Source organism: Colobus angolensis, unplaced genomic scaffold (genome assembly GCF_000951035.1).
Source record: "Colobus angolensis palliatus isolate OR3802 unplaced genomic scaffold, Cang.pa_1.0 Scaffold158, whole genome shotgun sequence".
NCBI classification, from domain to species: Eukaryota; Metazoa; Chordata; class Mammalia; order Primates; family Cercopithecidae; genus Colobus; species Colobus angolensis.
In genome coordinates, this window is record NW_012114688.1 from 7542633 (window position 1) to 7548922 (window position 6290).

A 6290-nucleotide genomic window follows, 5' to 3' on the forward strand; every position below is an offset into this window, starting at 1 on the left:
CTTCCTTCCTTCCTTCCTTCCTTCCTTCCTTCCTTCTTTCCTCTCTCTCTCTCTTTCTTTCTTTCTTTCTCTTTTTTTTCTTGACAGAGTCTCCCTCTGTCACCCAGGCTGGAATGCAGTGGTGCAATCCTGGCTACCCAGGCTGGAAGATGAGGCCGAAATTTCTGTGTATTACAGTGTCACACATATCAATTTTTATCCAGCTGGTAAATGTTCGATTTTGGATTTATTAAAGTTAACTTGTATAAGGGAACCTTTTCTAGGGACTTATGTTCACTTAATAAAAGAAAAGTTAAAAATTAAAGTTGAATGATGTAGACAGTCCAATTACATCACAGTCATAGAGTTAAAATAAGTTTTGATCCAAAAAGGTTTTCAAAAATTATGTATTATAAATTTATAATTGAAAAAATCAGAAATGTATAGCCCAATATAATTAAGTGATTTCCTGGGCGATAACAAAACCAGAGTTAGAAAGTTGATTCTCAAACAAGCTTTCTGTCCCTTACTGTCTGAAAGGTGACAGAAAAAAAGTTACTGTCTATGGGACATAATTTTTTCCCCTCACTTTGTATGCAAGACTTAGGGAAACTGAGGAAATTCTGAATATTGTATTAAGAAATAAGAGTGAATTTCTACTTAGAATCCATGTTGTTTAGAGATTAAACTAGTAATTACAAAGGAATGGATGGTATAGGCTTCCAGAGAAGCACATGACTGATCCACGAAAGAGCAAAGCCTGAGATTTTATCTCCATGAATGTGGGAGAATGAAGATACTATGAGATGCAGGGAGAAAGAATTATAATATAATGGTATCCTTAGGCTAAAGATTTAGTGGAACATCCCTGAAGTGTTACCTATAAAATTTCCATAATATCTGTCCAATTATGAACATTTTAAGAAATCATGTGGGTGGAGAAGTCAAATTTCCAAAACCAAGATTAGTGATTTTATGGCACATGGCTCACCAAAAAGAAACACATGTACACATACAGACATATACATAAAAATGTACATACACATGCTGACACATATGTAACAGAAGCGAATAAGTTTGTTTTTTTAGCAGACTACCCCTCTATTATGGTAACTTGTTATTAATCATAACTCATTCTCTGTTTTAGTGTTGAATGTTCTTTGCCTTCAAGGGTAGTTTACAGAGAGCATTGCCAGTTGACAATAATATATATTTTCCCAAGGTATTTAAGTTGGAGGTAAATTTATGTAAAGTGGGAGATTGCAGAATATTACGAAATTTTTTAAACAGTTTCAATAATTAATATTTGTACAATTGTTTATAGTTTGTCCAATGGTTTGATGTGTAGAATCTTATCTAAAAAATCAGGGTCAATGTACAGCCATTGCTCAGGGAATAAATACTGATTGATATGTTGATATGTATTCTGCTAATTTGGTACCCTCCTCCCTCCCTCCCTTCCCTCTTCCCTTTTCTCCTCTCTCCCTGTCTCCCTGTCTCCCTCCCTCCCTTCCTTCCTTCCTTCCTTCCTTCCTTCCTTCCTTCCTTCCTTCCTTCCTTCCTTCCTCCCTCCCTTCCTTATTTCCTTACTTCATTTCCTTCTGCTTACTATGGCTTACTCAATGAAGATGAGCAAAGAACTCCAGCGTTCCTGATACGTATGCCAAACTGCAATGCTCTTTGTTGTGATCAGCATTTTTAAAGGTAGCTTTAAAAATTTAGATTGAGGCAAAGCTCACACTTTATAGAGAAGTGGTAGCAGTGACAGCCTCAAATTGTGAGATTTGGCCCAGTAATTCAAATCACATGTTTTATCTCAGTTTTATTTGCATGGGCTACAGGCTATAATTAACATCAAATGGCAAGACAAGATCACATCAGTGATCCTGGAGTACAATCAGGCCACCAACATTGAAAAAAGCTTTCTGCTACTTAACTATGCAAGACTAGGTCTCTGTGGCCATAGAGATATGACTAAGGAGGTATTTAATGACCAATTATGTGAAGAGGATAAAGAGGGGTGGACTAAATTCACCACTAAATGTAGTGGTAAGTAAGATTGTATTTTATTTTGATACCTTCTAACTTGATTTTCAATGCTTGATGCCTAAATTATTTAGTAATCTGGCCTTTGCCAACTTAACTTCTCATAGAATTCTACCATATACCCAAGGAGATCAGACATAACATGAAACTCCCTGCCAAAAACAAAACAAATCCTACATCATAGGTAAGAATGTTTCACACATGCTCCTTCTTTCCAATAACTCTCTATAGTTTGGAACTAATTATTAGTCATCCTCCAATAATCAACTCAATTGTTGCCACTTTTGGAATGGTTTTCCCAAGCATACTCCAGGCTGAGTTAGGTTCTGCTATGATTTGAATGTTTCTGTTACCCCCAAACTCATATTTTGAAATGTAACCTTCAAGGTGATGTTATTATGAGGTGGGACTTTTGAGAGGTGATTATGTCATGAGGGCAGAGCCCTCACCAATGCAAGTAGTGCCCTTATAAGGGAAAGATGCTCAAAAGAGTATTTTCAGCTTTTCCACCTTGTGAGGACACAGAGAAAAAGCAGCCATCTATGATCCAGAAAAATGGGAACTTACCAGACATTGAATCTGTCAGCACGTTGACCTTTGATGTCCCAGTCTCCAGAACTATAAGAAATACATTTCTGTTGTTCATAAGCCACCCAGTTTATGGTATTTTGCTATAGTAGCCAAGTAAACTGAGAGAGGTTCACTGCTTTTATTGTACTTACGGCACTGAACCATTATTATTTAAGGGTAACTAAAAATCTTTGAGTTTTTCTATTACTTCTCTATTATTATTTTACAGCATACTGTCTGACATATATAAAGGGATCTATAAGTGCCTATCAAATAAATTCATGAGGGCCGGGCATGGTGGCTCATGCCTGTAATCCCAAAAGTTTGTGGGGCAGAGGCAGGCAGATCACCTGAGGTCAGGAGTTCAAGAGCAGCCTGGCCAACACAGTGAAACCCATCTCTACTGAAAACACAAAAATTAGCCGGGTGTGGCGGTGGGTACCTTTAAACCCAGCTACTTGGGAAGCTGAAGCAGGAGAATCGCTTGAACCTGGGAGGCAGATGTTGCAGTGAGCCGAGATCGTGCCATTGCATTCCAGCCTGGGTGACAAGAGTGAAGCTCTGTCTCAAAAAATATGAATAAAATAAATAAAATAAAATAAAAAACACATACATACTCCCTCCCTCTTCTGTACAGTCCCACTCTTCTGTGCCAAATACCTCAATTGTGTTCAGTTCATACAAGTTGTTTCTAGATCAAAAGTTATAAGTCTTCCTATATCTAAGGAGTATGCATATTTCAGACTTAGGGTACTTTTGAAGTTTGCACAGCCTCTAAAAAAGAAAGAGGATAATGCTGAAATGATAGATGAGACTTGGAATATTTTTGGAAGTTGTGTATTTGCAAGCACATCTTCTTTAATCTCTAGAGCAGAGGGTAAATTTCTATCTTCCACATGAATTGTTGTAATTACTGAACTCAGATTGAATGACACTGTGTCCTCTCAGAAACAACTCATCCTCAGAGGATGCCTGAGGTAATCTGTAGATAATTGCTTCTAGCTGGGTTGGTTTAATCATATGCACGCCTTGGACTCCAGACCCTAGCTCTTGAAATGCTAGTTGCTCCTCAAGAGCCTTCTTCATTGCTTTAATGGGATGTGAATGAGATTATCTCTCAGGACTGCTCTTCCTGGTACTGTGTCCGCATGCTGCATAATTGAATCTGCAAGTGGTTTTGGTAGGACTAAATCAAACCATAGAGATTCTTCAGGGCGTGTTTCTTATGTACTGTAATCTATTGCCAGGAATTCTTTGTCAGCAACATTTGAAATATGCCCTTAATATTTCTGTAACATGTAGGGCAGCAGTTTCATTGATAGGGTCATTTTCTTTAGCCATTATGGGAATCATTCAAGTTTAGCCAAAAGATATCATTGGAATATAATTTCCACAAACTGGGGAAAGTGCACCTTCATGTAATTGATGGGTAGTTATTGCTCATTTTAAAAGTATTCAAGCTAATGAATGAAAAAGGGCTTATAAAGTTAGATCATCGTATCACCACTTTGTAGCACTAGTAAAATAATGTATCTAAGCAATGATCATCAATGGCTACTAATATCATGAAGATATAGGCAGCACAACATCATGCAAATTCTGATTGAAGTACAGCTAGAAAGTATTCACGGCCAAACAAAATCAAGCCTGGATATGATCAAGTCTATAGCCCTAACCACCAATGAAGATAAAATATATAGGAAAATATATACTGAATCTTGGGAATATGATATGTAAAATGTAGGCTGTGTGAGTCTTAACAAGTCAGTAAAATATAGAACAAGCAACCTAATTTTTCAAACAAATAACTTGCAGAAAAATACTAAGAGATACAGGAGCCTAAAGATCAATATACCTGGGAGAGTTCAAATGTAAGTCACAAATGCAAATCACATGCTAATTTTAAATTTCCTCTTAGCCACATTAAATTTTAAAGTGGTGAAATACGAGATTTTTCTTTTTGCAAGAAATTGACTTACAGGATTATGGGAATTCGCTAGACAAGTCTAAAATCCAATGGGTGGCTCAGCAGGCCGAAACTCTTGGTTAGGAGCCCATACTGAAGTCTAGTGGTAGCATTTCCTCTTCTTCTCAGTTCAGTTTTACTATTAAGGCCTTACAACTGATTGGATGAGGCGTACTCAGATTATTTAGGACAGAATAGTCTTCTTTACTAAGTCAAATTTTTGTGTATGTTAATGACATTTATAAAATACATTTGCAGTACACCCAGATTAATACTGAATTACAAAACTGGATACTACAGCCTAGTCAAGTTGACACATAAAACTAGCCATCATAGTAACAAACCATTTATGGGGAAGTAGTATTGATAGACTGAAATTTGGGTTCTAGAGTTACTCATTGCTACTGGTTGGTTACTGTTTATAGGTCCTTTTAGCAGACAGAGTTAGAAAATACATATTTTTTAAAAGATAGAATACTTTCGGTTTAAACTGATACTTCATATTCAAATTCAGAACTGTACGCTTCTATTTAACCTTACAAATTTTACTGTACATTTTATCTTATTTCTCTTACAATGGTCATCCCAATTAATCACTGTATTAGCATGAAGAACTTTCATTTCCTTCATCCACAAATACACACTTAGCTTTAGAATCACTATCCCAACCCTAACACCAAGAATGTGATTACTGAATCTATTTACAAATATTTATTGGAGTGCTTTACATCCTTGGAATATATCTCATTATGGATGTGCCTTCAAACCACTTTGATAAAAAAGAAAGCTTAAATTTTTTTAGAGTAATATTAGGTTCACAGCAAAACTGACCAGAAAGTACAGAGACTTCTCATGTCTCAACCTCACTGTTGTGTGTAGGGGTTGGAAAGAAGTACTCTGTTGACATCCTGCATCAGAGTGATACATTTGTTACAAACCATGAGCCTACATTTACAAATCATTATCACTCAAAGCCCATAGCATACTTTAGAGCTCACTCTTGATGTTGTACACCCTATGGGTTTGACAAATGTATAATGATATATATACACCACTGTAGTACTACACAGAATAGTTTCACTACCCTAAAAATACTCTTTGCTCTGCTTATTCATCTATCTCTCCCTCCAATCCTTGGCAAACACTTATTTTTTTTACTATATTCATAGTTTAGACTTTTCCAGATTTCATATAGTTAGAATCATGCAGTATGTAGTCTTTTCAGATTGGCTTTTTTAAAACGCAATATTCACTAAATAATACGCATTTGCATTTCTTCTGTTTTTTTCATGGCTTAATAGCTCATTTTTTAATGCCTAACGATATTCCATTGTATTAATTGTTGTCTTTTAGATAAACAGAACCGATTATATTCTGCAATTTACCAATCCTCCCCCCCCGTCTCTCTCTATTTCTCTCTCAATTACACAGAAATGATTAATGTTATTACAGAAGCTGGAGGCTGAGAAGTCCCATGATCTGCCACGTGTGTGAGCCGGAATCCCAGGAGAACTGATGGTATAATTTCAGACTGAATCCAAAGGCCTGCCTGAGAATGAGGAGAGCCACTGATATAAAGAATCCTACACTGCCAGTATTTTATTGAGGATTTTTGCATCGATGATTCCTCAAGGATCTAGATCTAGATGTACCATATGACCCAACCATCCCACTACTGGGTATATACCCAAAGGATTATAAATCATGCTGCTATAAAGACACATGCACA